The 15,641-nt window shown below is 46.0% G+C and overlaps 1 long non-coding RNA gene across 1 annotated transcript in view; it reads right to left on the bottom strand.

Moving 5' to 3' along the window:
• Positions 1 to 529: 529 nt before the first annotated feature.
• The window catches only part of LOC121835482, a 32,151-nt gene continuing 17,039 nt past the window's right edge, over positions 530 to 15,641 (bottom strand). The window contains exons 2-3 of the long non-coding RNA XR_006077610.1: positions 6,286 to 6,402; positions 530 to 641 (exon numbers count right to left, since the gene is read on the bottom strand). This is a non-coding gene — a long non-coding RNA (uncharacterized LOC121835482). The remainder of the gene's footprint in view (positions 642 to 6,285; positions 6,403 to 15,641) is intronic.

Below are 15,641 nucleotides of genomic sequence, written 5' to 3'. Positions count from 1 at the left end.
TGACACGGACCCGGAGAAGTACCGGAACCTCTGCCGCGTCAGCCGGACAAAGTTTCTGCAGTTTCTTTTCACGCGTGGAACCAACAGTCGGGCGACAAAACAAACCAGCGAGGGCGCAAAACACAGCGATGCGCCATTTTCATTTTAACTCTCCGAAAACAAAGAAACAAGAAAACATTGTATACCGTTGCCACACTAAAGGCTTTTCAAGTCCATCTCCCGCCAAAAGTCCACGAGTGAAAAGGCGCTCGACTTTATCAGTCCGCGCGCTCGCGGACGAGTCGCAGGTCGCAGGAATCGGTGACGCGACGGTCACCTGGTACACGGTCCGCGGGTGAAACTCGCTATTCGGTCCGTCGTGTGAATCGGCTCTTACGGAAGCCTGTATAGTTCTCACCTGAAGTCGAACGAAATTCCGAAACCGGTGCGGTTCGAGGTCCTTGCGACGTCCAAGAATGCCCCGAGACCGGCCGTGGTATTCGCTCGCGAGTCCTAGATGTTCCCGCCCTTCAAGACCACGTGCGCGTAGAACGTGTGGCTGCACACGCCATCCGGAGGAAACATGCTCTGCGAGACAGCGCGGCGTCCCACGACGCAAAGAAGCATGTCGTCGTGGGTCTTGGGCTTCTTCGTAGTAGGTGCTGAACCAAAACCAAAACAAACATCATCAATATATTACAACACATGGGAAAAGTGACAAACCTTCGAGATAAACCGTTCAACCCGAACAAACACAATCTCGAGTGACCTTAGCACGTTACCAAAGATCAAAACAACCCAACGGAACCTACTTCAACGCAATACTTCGTAGTTAATAGACCCCCTTTTCGAAACTTCATTGAGCAACATTGGAGGTCGCCATTTCTTTTTGGTGATGTCCTACACCGCCTGGTGAAAGTTTTGAAATTGCAGAGGGTAAGAAAATTGGCGAAGGAGAGAAATCACACTTTTGGTTCTTCATTCCTAGGCTAGGTGGCGCAAGCTACCGTCTGTTCTAAAGGGTACAGCCGTTAGCATCTATCCATTCATATTTTGACACGCCGATTGTGATTGGATCCGTGCACTCCTCGAACGCTGACTCAGCCGTCGCGTCCCATCTATGCTCAGAGTACGTTCCCAAACAATGGCGGTCTCGGAGAATCGGCGTAGCCGTTATTCGATGGCGCGCACGTTTGAAAAGGGTCGTTTAGGGGTAAACGAATATTTGAAATTTCAAGTACAAATAGGACATTACAATATTTAAGAAAGAAGTATGAATCTTAGCTGAATATATAAACTGATCATTCGTATTCGATTTGCAAACCCAGTATTTCTCGAATATTCGAAATAATGTGAAAATTCGATTCGAATAAAATATTCGACCGCATTCGAAAGCACTAGCTTTCCCCATGGTTTCGATTAACAAAGCTCATTCGGGCTTTGTTCGTTCTGTTTGTCTGTTTGGTCGGCACACAACATTGGCAAGCTATGCCGCGACCATGTGGAGTTCTCCATATGACAAAATGTAATTCAGTTAGAATTCTAGAAAGCTCGAATCCTGGCACTTATTTGTCAAAAATAAAGTTGTTCTATGGATAGGCTCACATATGTGGCACAATAAATTTAGTTTTTGCTCTTGTTTTTTCGCAGGCAAGTGTAGTAGCACGGCGCTTTCTACTCCGCTGACCAAAGTTAATGAATGCACTTGGGCGCATGAAACCCGTCAAATGTCTTGGTAGCCTCAGAATGAGCAATGCAACAAAAGAGCATTCTTTTGCGAACGAAATAACTTTGACAGCGAGAGAACGATTGTTTCTGCCGAAGGTGTAGCTAAATCAAAATTGCATACATGCGACATGTCGGCTGTCAACGAACGTTCGCGCCGTTGCGCATCGCAACCGCACACATCATCGATTCGGACTCATTTCACGTATCTATTAACAATTAATTTAACGTGAAGTTCGGAAAGAGGAGCAGAAGAAACGTACTGCTGTAGAAATTTATCTACCCGTTTGCGTCTACACCCAACAATTCACGTGAGCACATCGACACTGTTTCGCATTCATGCTCAGACAGGAATTGATGTAAATCAATACTAATTTGATCCGCTATTCGCGACTCCAGCGAACTATAGGGGGCACGATGGTTAGGCAAAATGGCGGACGAAAGGAGGTTGTTTTCGTCGTTCAGCACGCGGATCACCATAAATATCTTGCACTGCAGCGTAAAATCGGTGCGAATGTTTCGACTACAAAAACCTTCTATAGACGGTGGGTAAGAATGACACGACGGAACCATAAAAATGATTACTGGAAACGATGTTTGTTTTTATGAAAAAACAGTTAGGGGGCAGGCGAGAAGCTAGCAGCGCTAGCAGACAACAGAGGTGAAACGACCTCCTCGCCTGAGCTTCTCGGCGTTGTCGCTATGCGGCGTCGATTTCGATGTAGTCTGGCTGGAGTATTCCACCATGCCATCAACTTTTCACACTCTCGTTATCGTAAAGACGAAGAAAAAAGAAGTATTATTGGCGATCGCTTACAAAAGCTCTGTTATAGTCTGACGTTGATCGGAGCGAACGTAGCGTAGCGCAAAGCGTGGGACCTTGTTTGGCCGGCGAGCAGAAACTCGATATCTGCGACCAGTCAGTAACTGTGCGCGCTGTGCTTCATTTGCTACGCGCGACGTCTCTCTGTATCGTATCCACACACTGCTTTTCGTACTCCACATATGTTGACAAAGCGATTTACTGGTCATTGATATTGCAGTTCTTCTGCTCGTCAGCCGAAAGGGTCCATTGTTTCGAAAACCCACGGTGATGTCTACATCCAACGCCCGTTTTGAAACGACCGGCCCGAGAGGGCAAAGAGAAAAAAAGCGATCGCGTTTAATGTTGTCTGGCTTTAGCTGGTTTTATTTTACTAGAAGACCGACTGCAGCACAGGTCAAGCAAAAACTTGGCTTTTACGATCATTTGCTCTTTCGATCGTAAACTGAGAAGCGCTGTTGGATATCAAAGGAGCCACAATGAACGTGCCCACTGCCCACAAAATCATCTCTAAAGTGTTTGAAACTTAGCGTTTGTGTGTTCAGTTTACTACAGTGCAAATAGGAAAAGCTCACTGCAAATGCGTAACACAGTTTAAAACACAACACGAACTGCAAGGTGAAAAACGCCACTCGCAACCACTTGAAGGATTCGTTTCAAGCCTGCGTAACTTCACACCAGTTAAAAGTTGGGTACTACTGCATCGAACTACACAGCATATATATTTTCGCTTTTCTAGAAAGGCATATGGATCTTCCAATTTGAAATATCTAGATCACTAGGACGCATTCTCAATGTGGTGGCAGCTCTCGAGTCTCGACAAATCTGATCTGTTTGCCGCTAGGGGCGCCTTGGTCAGCGCTCGAGTTACATCCGCTCCGTCCCTACAAGGCATAAAATGCGATGTTTAACGATACGGTTACATTTTTATTCAGAACACATTAAACTCGTTTTTGGTTGGAGTGAAGGCGAACGTATTGTTTATCCATTTTCCCGCTAAATTTAGCGAGGAAATTGACATCAAGTGACACCACGGCTCGACACTATGACGACACATCAGGTTATGTGACGTCATCAACCATCTGATATAGTGTGTTGTCACTGGGTTGAGTTTTGGATTTGCTTTGTTGTCTTTAACCTTTGTAAACTTACTCTGTGATCTACCGTTTTGGGCTTCTGGCTGTTGGTTAGGCGCTGTATGTAACTAAATAAATTAATGGTGTCAAGTGACAACATCACGTGTTGTCAATTTCCCCGCTAAGTTTAGCGGGGAAATTAACGGACGGACGAATGGATGGACGGACGAACTTTTGGAACTAGTGGGCTCCGTTAAAAGCGCTCCAGGCTTCATAAATGTGAGATATTTCTTTTAGTTTTTAGGTAGGTCGTAGACGTTTTCGTTTTAACCTCTTGACCGTATTGGACGAGCCTACTTCGCCCACCTACAGCCGTTCACAAATCGTGTAACACAAGTGTAGCTCGTCCGCGTTCCCTACCTGGCCCCTTAGTTGTTTTCGAGGACCCAGGCTGGATCATAGCTTAGCTTTCGTTTGCAGCGCTGCCCACAGATGGCGGCACGTGTTTTCTTATTGCACGCCTTTTTTAAGGATGGCGACCGATTGTGGAGGCACGCGTGGCCGCACGTGCAATAAATGAAGAAAAAAAAAAACAGTTTAGGTTCAGAAACTGCACCAAAAAAAATAAAATAAAGAGTTAACCACAAAAAAAAAAAAAAAAAAAAAAAAAAGGAAACTGATAAACATCTCTTATAGCATCCTCGATCATCCGCACCGGTGCGCACCGGGGCACTGAGGTGCGCCCCTTCATCTTCGATCAAGTGCACCGGTGCGCACCGGACGTGCTCGATCAACGAAGCGCACCCTCCCGGTGCGGCTTTTCGTTGCCCCAACGCGCACCAAGAAAATCGGCGGTGCGCCGGGGGGCAGTCCCATCAGGCATTGCGGCCAGGAGCGGGAATCGAGAAGATGGCGGGACTAGTAGACGCGCAGACTATCGAGATGGCGATCTTGCAAAAACGAACACGCCTCGCAGCTGCACTAGATGATTTCCTCGGGTCTCCTGACGGCGAGACGACGAGCTTCTCACCATCGCCGCAATTACCGGCGATTGCTGCGGTGGCAAGGAGCGCCCGAAAAGCACGAACTTCGTGGAAAGCGGCGCGAGGCGTTTCGATGACAGCGAGGTACGGCTATTATGTGGTGTTTCGTTTTCTTGAACCAATAATGATGGCCAACATATACATGTGGAATTGTCACCCGCTTCATGACCCCATCGACAATCACGTCCACGATGTTTATTTTTGTGGGACCGTCAAATCCGCGAGTAAAAAAATAGGAGAAATTGACAGCAGACGGGCACCGTGCGCTGACCTACGCAGGAAAAAACGAACAAAACGCGAAGTGACGCAAGGTGGAGCTCGCCGCGGTGCACCGGCGCGGCGCAGTTTGTCCTCGATGTTGCACCGACATCGCGCTGCACGACCGAAGTGCGCTGTGCACTGTACTGGTTTCAGGGCGATTCCGGTGCGAGTTGATCGAAGATGCTATTAAAGGAGCGGTGCAACGATATTCAATTGGAATGTTTTTCACTTGACACGAGCTTACTGGCACACCTGGGACTCAAGGGTACTTACACGCAACGCCACTGGCCAAGGAACTCCTTTGTTGCGGTGTAATTTCAAGGACAAAAGCGATCACTTTCATTCAATCTCTCCTTTGCAAAATTTGATGACGTAACGTGGGGATCGCAGTACACCCAAGTGACGATATTTGAATGCGGTTCATAGATTGGACCCGAGCATTGCCTGGGCACTCGACTTGGGCTCGTGATAATTGCTAGCTCGAGAAGCATTCGCGTAGTGACCCGTGTCCAATCGCTGCAACGACGACAACAGCCGAGCCATAACAATGTCTGGAACTCAGCGCGTGTCCTGCGCTTTGACAACCCCAGCGCGTGGCTATGATCAACACTGGCGGCATATAATCGGCTCCAGATCACGTGGCCGCTTGTTCTGGCTGCGAGTTGAGGGGGTGAACGCTGCTCGTTTTTCTTTAATTTTTTTTCTGGGACTTCTATTGCGTGGGGTAAAAACGAACGCATGTTTCATAGGTCATTAACGTTAGGGATCCGTTTTAAGCGGTATTTGCGCAAAGTACAAAAATTGTTGCATCGCTCCTTTAATGTCAACATGCAAAATTGACTGAAACAAAAAAAAAAAAAAAAAGAAGCAAACGACCACAAGTGTGCTGCGATTGACACCGGCAGCTGTTGCGTTGGAGAAGGTCATGTGGAAGGAGATTTGTCTCCAGATAGTGTGCTATACACAATGTTACTAATGTGTCCTTTCCTTTCAGTGGAACTGATGTACGAGACGTGTCTGAGATGTGTGCTTTGGTGGAACGATTGGGAGAGATGTTGCATGCGTTGGAGAAGGACACGCGACGGGCTTCTTCGGGCGGTTCAAACGCTCTTCTCAAAACATGGGCGCTCGTACGAATTCTGGAAATTTTCGCTCCACTAGGACTGTTCTAGTCAGTACCCTCCTATTTCTGCTCGAACTGTTAGTTTTTCACCTAAAGTCTTCACCGATAATTACCGCCTGTAGAGTCCATTCGAAACAGATCACCGAAATAGAGATTTTTTTTTTTTTTTTTTTTTAAGAGATTTACCTTGGAAAATATGCGCCGGTTTTTCTCGTGATTAGACATCGGAAAAATCACAGCTATTGTACAGCCTACTTAGGGTCGTTCTTGTCGCAGGTGGTCGGGATGGCCGCGGCGCAGGTGCAGGAAGGGAGATTTTGAGGTAACTTGGGGAAGAAAGCTCGGTCAGCTCCGTGGCTTCCTCTTTGCTGGCTGCAGAGTGGGGGAAAAAAAGAGCGCAGACGCTTACTTAGACTTTTTATTCAATTTATTTTCATTTATTTACCTCAAAGGCATTTGATTTGATGATGTATTACTTGAGGGGGGGGGGGATTCAAAAAGGGAGGAATAGTCATAGTAATGACATATACAAAAGCAAAAAAAGAACAAGACGAACAGTTGATACAAATTTCCCCCAACGCCAGACTACTAAAACCCGAACTTCAAATTGAATGTACAAAAATTTCATTACAGCAGTAGAAGGATGAGCATAGTGCTAGTGCTCGAGTGGAAATTGAATGGCCATGCTGCAATTGAAATTAGGAAAAAAAGAAAACTAACTAAAAGAATCTACGCAGCTTTGCCTATACAATATATGATCGGATGGAGCCACTACGTGTGCGGGGAAGCTGTTCCAATATTTTGTACAAAATGATAGTGGATAAAACATGAACAAGTGAGTTCCAGGTCTCTCTTCGGCTATGAGACACCTGTTAGGGGAGCGTACTCGCGGCAGATGAAACGGGCGGTATCAATGTTCTCTAAAGCTTCTAATTTCAGGGTTAAATATCTAATGATATCATGCTGGGATATTCGAGTTTCGGAAGGATAATTGACTTACAAGCAAGAAATTTATACCCGTTTTCACCTGAAGAAAAAAGCGAGTTTTGCGCATTGTTCATACACGGCGCGAAGTAGTTCTTACGGGATTTGGTTGTCGAAGGAAAAAACGATGCTTTCGGCATTTTGAACGTGTACGTCTTGATAAGATAACATATATCTAATCTAACATTCACCTACCATATCTCTTAATTATCCACATAAAGGGGGAAATAAGAATTCACTAAATAGCAAAATAAATGTTCCGTTAAAAAATATAACAAAAAAAACATTTACAACTCCTTGTAACGCCGGTTTAGAGCGCAGCTCGTGAGGAGGAGGATGGAAGGGTACTGAGGGATAGGTGATTCCTTGAGGTCACGTGACCTCAGGGGGGGGTCACGTGACCTCAGGGGGTAACCCTCGTGACCCTCGTGAGGGTAACCCTGATGAGGGTAATCCTAGTAACCCTTGTGAGGGTAACCCTCGTGACCCTCGTGAGGGCAACTCTCCTAACCCTCGTGACCCTCGTGAGGGTAACTCTCGTGACCCTCGTGTGGGTAACCCTTTTCAGGGTAAGAAACCCTCATAACCCTCGCGGGGGTTACGAGGGTTAACAGGGTCACTCTGGCGAGGATTACGAGGGTAACCCTCGTGATCCTCGCGAGGTTGACCCTTGTGAGAGTAACGCTCGTAACCCTCGTGACCCTCACGAGGGTTACGAGGGTTACGCGCGGTTACCCCGACGGCGACGGCGACGCCACTCAAGCCGGAAACGGGCTGTTAAGAGCTAAGCTCTAAAAAACAACCTAGTTTGCGGGATCTATTATTCACTATACTACCTATATTCGCAATCCAGGACAAATTGTCGGTGAAATTAACTCCTGAGACAGTCCACTGTATCTGAGTGCTTATATGATGTTACACATTATATTACCTGGTTTAAAAAAGAGGACTGGAAAGGTGTGTTTTTTTGTTATTCGTAACTCTTAATACGCGGAATTTACTTGAGTTAAGTTTCATTTGCCACGTAGCACATCATTCGCTGATTTTATTAAGATTATTTTGAAAGATCGCATGATCTGCTGGAGATGAAACTTTCCGGTATAGCGCACAATCGTCAGCAAAGTCTAATGGTTTATTGAATGTTTGGAAGCAGGTCATTAATATATATCAAAAAGAGTTATGGTCTGAGCACGCTGCCATAGGGCACTCCAGAAATTACAGAAACTCGGGAATAGATTGCAATTAGGGATTGGGTTCGGTCGGTGAGAAAGGCTAAAATTTAATTTACTAGGAATGGATCAATTTAGAGGCGAGAAAGCATTGAAATTATTCGTTCATATTGCACTGCACCAAACGCCATGTTGAAATCAAATAACATAACATCCGGATGTGCTCCTGCCTGAGTATTAAAATGCAAATCATTCACAAATTCAAAAGACTGGGTGTTACAAGGTAGTTTTTGTTTCTTAATTTTTTTTTTACTTAAGTGCAAGCAGTCAGTAGAGAAGAATTTTAAGGAAGCAAAGAACGTTTCCCTCGCGAGGGTAAAAAAGAGGGCTGCTGAACTGTGCCAGAACTTGAGCCTGAACAGTTTAAAAGCGTCGATCATACGGGCTAAGAATCTTAACCTAAAGTTTTTTGTCTCTTTTTACAGTAAAGACTCATAAAGTAGACATGCCGTTTAGGGTTGTTGTGACACAGAGGGGCTCGTGGCAGATGCAGATGTCATCGTACCTTCAGCGTCACCTTTCCCAGCTTCACTTGAACGATCCTTTCGGGGCTAACAACGCAGAAGGTGTGCTGGATTTTCTGACATATTCTAACCCTGGTGCCTGTGATGCGGTATCATTTGACGTTGAAAACCCTTTTTATTCTATCCCACATGACCGTCTCTTTGTAGCTATTCGTGAGGCCATTGAAGTGTTTGGGGAGGTCAAGTTCCAAAATCAATGTGGGGTTGCCACGGAAGGTTTTCTAGAGTTGCTGGGCTTTTATTTGGAATTCACATATATTGTTTTTAGAGACGTACAGCTTGTGCACAAGCAAGGTGTGTATTGGTGCGAGTGTGACTCCAGAGTTCAGTGATCTGTACTTAGCAAAATGTGATAGGGAGATTAGGAACAGATTGGAGGCAGGAGTCGTCCGTGTGTTCAGATTTGTAGATGACTATCTTGTTCGGTTCCGGAAAAAAGTTGAGTCAGAAAGGGCGGTGTTTGTGTCACACATGCTGGAGATTTTAAAAACTAGCGCCTCGGGCTTGAGTTTCACAAGTGAGAACCCGGTGGAAAGGGTTTGAGTTTTTGGATCTGAAGTTGGCACTTCGCCCGTCTGGATTCATGGTTTTGCGCAAAAAAGACGGACACAAGAGAAAGAAACAAACATGAGCGCGATGCGCTCGTGTTTGTTTCTCTCTCTTGTGTCCGTCTTTTTTGCGCAAAACCATGATACGCTCGTGTTTGTTTCTCTCTCTTGTGTCCGTCTTTTTTGCGCAAAACCATGATGCGCTCGTGTTTGTTTCTCTCTCTTGTGTCCGTCCTTTTTGCGCAAAACCATGAATCCAAACGTTCACCAACTCGCCCAACAACAAACTATTTTACTTCTCCCGTCGCATGTATGTCGGGCATACTGTCCTAGGGCGAAAAAAGGTGTTTTGCCTTATGACCCTAACCACTCCAAGATTATTACGAGGGGGATAGCCACAACCTGCCTGAACGCGGCCTTAACGAAGTCTTGTACGCACAGCGCAGCCGACAGCTTCGGGTTACAAGTGAGGAAGCTGGAGGAGGGAGGTTTCCCCTGTGAGATCATTAAGGGGGTGGTAGAGGGCTTGCTAAAGAAGTTTCGTGGAGGGGGGAAGAGGGAAGAGAGGGGCAAGCCAGATAAGAGACCAGTGGTAATACCGTATATACATAACGTTAGCCATAACATAAAAAAAGGCGGGGGAAAAGCATGGCATTTCGGTTCTCCTTTCAGCTCCACAGAAATTAAGCAAGCTATGTGGGAGGGTGGGACGGGGTGACACACGGGTAGGTGTCACCGCGTGTGTCACCTACCCGTGTGTAGGTGACACACGGGAAGCACGCAACAAAATACGTAGAATGCAGAGTGGGGGTTGTGTACAGAATTCCTCTGTTTTGTGGGAGGGTGTACGTGGGGCAGTCGGTTTGATGCGTGAACGAAAGACTGAGGAAACATGCCCTGTCATTGAGGTCAGCCCCCTCTGGCAATCTCGTGGTGCATTGCAATAGCTGTGAGTGTTTACCCTATTTAGACAATACCGTGATCTTGGCACGAGACAAAAACAGAAAGACAGAGGAGATAACGGAAGCGTTTTTTATTTCCGATTGTGACGAAGGTACATGTGTAAGTGCCCCATCGATAACCCTGTTTGAATCGGAGTTATCGTTTTTACGATCATGCACGGTGTAAGAGTACGAAATGTGATAAACGGCGGTTGACTGAATCGGATGTGTGTCTTGTTGGTTTCGCGGTACGTGTGCTTTCCCAACATTAAACCAGTTGCAAGTAGCGCTCTGTGGTGTGTGTCCCTCCTACTCGTCCGTCGCTCTTAGCGCTTTTAACCCCTAAACAGTAGGCTTTCGATCTGTTGGTTAGCACAAGGGAAAAATAAACATTGATTGATTGATTGATTAGTCACCTACTTTGACGATCGTCTTAACAATGGCGAAACGCCAATCGAGTGAGACATTTTCCGAAAGAAAGCTTTATTTGAATTGTTCTAAAAATATGGGTGTCACAAAACGTTTTATTAATTTCACAAACGTTCCTGAGATGGGATTCTCTCCAGGAGTGCACTTGGAAGCGTTTGGATTAATGTTTTGATACCGACCCTACTGAATTCGATGGGGGGCATTATAATACAAGGGAAGTCGGCATACGAGGGGAGAGGGAAGTCTTCCTTGGTGAATATGAACCCCACCCCCCCCCCCCCCCCCCCCAAAACAAAAGGAAAAAAAAAAAACAAGTTCAGAAAAATTGTTGCTTCGTTGTCGTTCATTCAACGATTATCAGTTCCTGCAAATACTGGGTCATTCCGAGCTGGGCTCGAATTGATGGCCCTTACGAAGTACAGGGTGTCACAAAAGAAAATTTACACGATCTTTTTTACCGCAAACATGAACTAGGCATCGCCGAACGCTCATTCTCCACCCAAATGTAGAGCTGGAGGTCACAACCAGGTGCCAAAGTTTCAACCCGATCCGATAACTTAATCAAAAGTTATAAATGATTTTTTTGAAAATTTCAATGGGAAAATCGCGGCCGACGGAGTTTTCAAAGACATGGGGCTCTATGGCACCAGAAACCGAAAACGAGCGAAAATGGGGTCCCTTTTCCCATTGAAATTTTCAGAAAATCACTTATAACTTCTTATTAAGTTATCGGATCGGGCTGAAACTTCGGCATCTGGTTGTGACCTCTAGCTCTACCTTTGGGCGGAAAATGAGCGTTCGGCGATGCCTAGTTTATTTTTGCGGTAAAAAAGACCGTGTAAATTTTTATTTGTGACACCCTGTACATGGGATAATTTGGGACCGTAAAACTCCTTAGAGGTTTTTACTGGGGTATTAGTCTGTCTCAAGATGAGATGGTTGGTTTTGGGGTTTTTTGGCGCAGCAGCATCGGGGCCATAGTGCGCCAGAAACATTATGTAAAAAAAGCCTACATTCTTTAAGGATTGACTAAAGCCCCAGGGCGGACCTTACGAGGAACTAGACTTATAATTTCCGCAGATTATTAATTTCTTCCAAAAAATTAAAAACTTGTGAGACTGGGACAAGAGGCTCGTCACCCAGTAAAAGAGCCAAGTGAAATGGTACATGTTCCCGATAGAATATAAAAAAAACAGGTTCGACGGTTCTCTTTAAAGTGTGGACAAACTATCAAAATGTGAAGTATACTTAATGGTTCAGAATCGAAGTCACAGGTCGGTTCACTCTCCCTACGCAAGAGGTAGCTATGGGTAAGGTGGGTATGTCCTATTCTCAATCGGCATAAAACTATCTCATAAAAACGCTCTCGGTGTCTGGCACTACGCCACTCGTTAAGGATGGGCTTAATTACATGGAGTTTGCTTTGCAGCTGGAAATCTCATTCCCTCTGCCGGGTATATTTTATTTGCCTTTTTAGTGGTACTCGGTAATCAGTAGCAGGGATGCTGTTATGGTCAACTGTCCTATCTACACACGCAGAAGCTGCACGGTCAGCTAGCTCGTTGCTTTCAATGCCAATATGGCCAGGGACCCAGCAGAATTCTATGTTTCTTCTTTGCCAGTGCTTGTGTTAGTGTGTTACAAAGTTGCACAAGCAGAGGGTGCTTTCAAGATCTTGGAGAGTTGAGTGCTTTCAGTGAGCTCAGAGAGTCAGAGAAAATGACAGACTTTCTATATCGATGTCTGGCAATATGGTCAACTGCAGTTATCAGACCATAAAGCTCGGCAGTAAAAGTTGAGGAATTTTCGTTTAACCTTTTTATAGATCTGCAGCCCTCGCCGATAGCGGCACAGCCAACGTAGTCTCTGGTTTTTGATCCAGTAAAGAAGTGCTTGTAGCCATTGTACGAGGTACACAGCTCTAGGAATTTTTGCCTGAGAACACTAGGGTCAACTGTATCTTTTCTGTGCTTGGTCAAAGAAAGATTACAACAAGTATTGGCAACTTTCCAGGGTGCAGTTCTTTGTTGAATTTCAAGAACAGGAGAGAGAGCATCAAAATTGTATTGTTCTGGAGCAATTTTTACACGTAGTGCAAAGGGAGAGGTTACAGATGGTTTGTGCAGAAATAAGCGCTCATAGTTTATGTTTTTTAATTATTTCGTAAGCAGAATTTTGCGGAAAAGAACGGAGTCTTAGAAAGTCCTAAACAGCGAGAAAAAGTCTACGTCTCTCGAGCGAGCACTCATGCGATTCAGCGTACAGGCTAAGTACCGGCGACGTACGGAATGCTCCCGTTGCCAAACGGATCCCCTGGTGGTGAATAGGATCAAGCATATTGAGGGTGGATGGTTTCGCAGATCCGTAAACAAGGCTTCCATAATCCAGGGTAGAGCGCACTGCAGCCCTGTAAATCCGTAAAAGACATACCCTGTCCGCGCCCCAGGTGCGATGTGAAAGAACTTTTAAAATGTTTAGTTTCTGCTGGCATTTCAGTTTCAGTGCCTTGATATGGGGGCCGAAAGTAAGCTTGCTGTCAAACGTCACACCGAGGAACCTGTGTTCCGGTCGGACGGGAAGGGGTGTGCCATTTACGTGAAGCGATGGTTCGGGAAACATTCCCCTTCTCCGGGAGAAGCAAACAGCCTCGGTCTTCTCAGCAGAAAACTTGAAACCATTCTCATCAGCCCATTTACTCATTTTATTAATGGTTACTTGGATTTGGCGCTCACAGATAGATAAATTACATGACAAAAAGCAGACCTGGACGTCATCGACATAAAGCGAGTAGGAGACCGAAGGTGGTATTGCTCGGGACAGAGAGTCAATTTTAATAAGAAAGAGGCTAACGCTCAGAACACGTCCTTGTGGGACTCCATTCTCCTGGATGAAACATGACGAAAGAGTTGTTCCCAATCGCATCTGAAAGGTGCGATCCCGCAAAAAGTCTGGGATGCAATTAAACATATTCCCGCCAATATTCATCTTGATAAGGTTTTGAAGGATACCGTACCGCCAAGTGGTATCGTAACCCTTTTCAAGGTCAAAAAATGCTGAAAGGTAAAACTGCTTGTTTATAAAGGCCTCTCGAATGGCCGTTTCCAATCGTACGAGGTGGTCGGCAGTGGACCTTGCGGCACGAAAGCCACACTGTAAATTGCTTAAAAGCGAGTTTCGTTCCAGAATGAAGATAAGCCTATTGTTAACCAGCCGCTCGAATGTCTTTCCCAGGCAGCTAGTCAGGGCTATAGGCCTATAGCTGGAGGCTTTACTTCTGTCTTTTCCCGGTTTGAAGATAGAATAGGCAACAGCCCTCTTCCACACGCTCGGCAGCTTCCCCTCTGCCCACAATCTATTGAAAAACTGGAGGACAATGACGAGGAATGCTTCAGGCAGATGGGAAGCCATAGTGTAATGAATGTCATCAACCCCGGGGGATGTAGCTTTTGCTGTGGCGATGACTCGACGCAGCTCAGTAAGAGTAAAAGGCCGGTCATATTCTTCGGCACAGCTATCAGATCGGCGCATTGGGACCTTCTCAGTTTTGGTTTTAAAGCGTAAAAACTTTTGCGTACAATTCTTAGAGCTGGAGACCTGCGCAAAATGTCTACCCAGTGCATCAGCCTTTCCTGCACAGATGAAAACACCTCTTCATCGTCGGCTGACAGCAGGGGGATTGAAAAGTGGGCCTAATCACCATCCATTCGCCTTACCCTGTCCCACACAAGTTTGGCTGAAGCAAAACTATTAATGGAGGAAGTATACGAGTGAAAGGAACGGCGTTTCGCTTCTCTCCTGACGTGTCGGGCTTCTGCTCGCAGGTGCTTGAATGCGAGAAGGTTGGTGGGGGTGAGATACCGCCGAAACTTTGCCGAAGCTCAATTCTGGCGATTTCTGGACTTTCGGCACTCCCTATCCCACCAAGGCTTTGGGCGCTTGGGTAGCTTACCCAAGGTTTGTGGAATAGCAGCACGAGTTGCATCAACAATGGCAGCTGTGATGATTTCATTTTCTTCTTCAATAGAGTGTGCTACAGGCAGGACAGAAGACGTTACACATTCCTGGAAAAGTTCCCAGTTTGCTATAGAAAGTTTCCATCGGGGATAGCAGCAGGGGAGAATAGGTGGGGGCTCTGTGGGGATGAGACGGATAGGGAAGTGGTCACTGCCACGTGGGTTGTTCAGGGGGGCTATGTTGCTCTTTTTGCACTCCCAGGAGACTAGGGAGAAGGAAGTGACGTCAACAACGCAGCAAATGCAGTTTGGATGTTGATTTTGTTTTCTTCTGTCAACATCCCATCTGCGTTTGCTCTAGTCGTTGACGTCACTTCCTTCTTCCAAGTCTCCTGGGAGTGCAAAAAGCGCAACGTAGCACCCCAGGACAGTCCAGGTAAAATTTGTGAACATGAATGAAAAAACAATGGATAGGTTAAGGCAGGAAAAGGAGTGGTGAGTCGAGCTAAAATATGTGGCCTCACCAGTATTTAGGAGACTGGCAGCTCTTCGGGAGAGAAACCTTTCTATAACAGATCCTCGGCTGTCGACCCGTTGACTTCCCCAGAGCGGATTGTGGGCGTTAAAATCTCCTAGGAGAACATAGGGTTCTGGAAGCTGGTCTGTAAGGCGTTCAAGATCGGTCAGCGTCAGGGAGGATGAAGGGGGTACGTAGAGGGAGCATATGCTAATAAGGCGATCTAACATCAACCGTACTGCAACAGACTCCAGAGAAGTGTTCAAAGAAATTTCAACAGCTGGTACCGTGCCGTCCACAACAATGGCAACTCCTCCGCAACTGCCAGACATTGTTATGCGATCTTTGCGAAAGATCGTAGGATTATCGATCGATGGTCGTAAAAAAATTACCATTCGACGGTCCCAAAATGTCTCCTGGAGACATACTGCAGAGGGTGTGTACTCCTGAAGCAAGGAGTGAACATCATCCAGGTTGTGAAAAAGT

This window comes from Ixodes scapularis, unplaced genomic scaffold, assembly GCF_016920785.2.
Source record: "Ixodes scapularis isolate PalLabHiFi unplaced genomic scaffold, ASM1692078v2 PGA_scaffold13__105_contigs__length_92229423, whole genome shotgun sequence".
Classification (NCBI taxonomy): Eukaryota; Metazoa; Arthropoda; class Arachnida; order Ixodida; family Ixodidae; genus Ixodes; species Ixodes scapularis.
The sequence above is the reverse complement of the archived record's forward strand: the minus strand, read 5'-3'. Positions and strand labels throughout refer to the sequence as shown.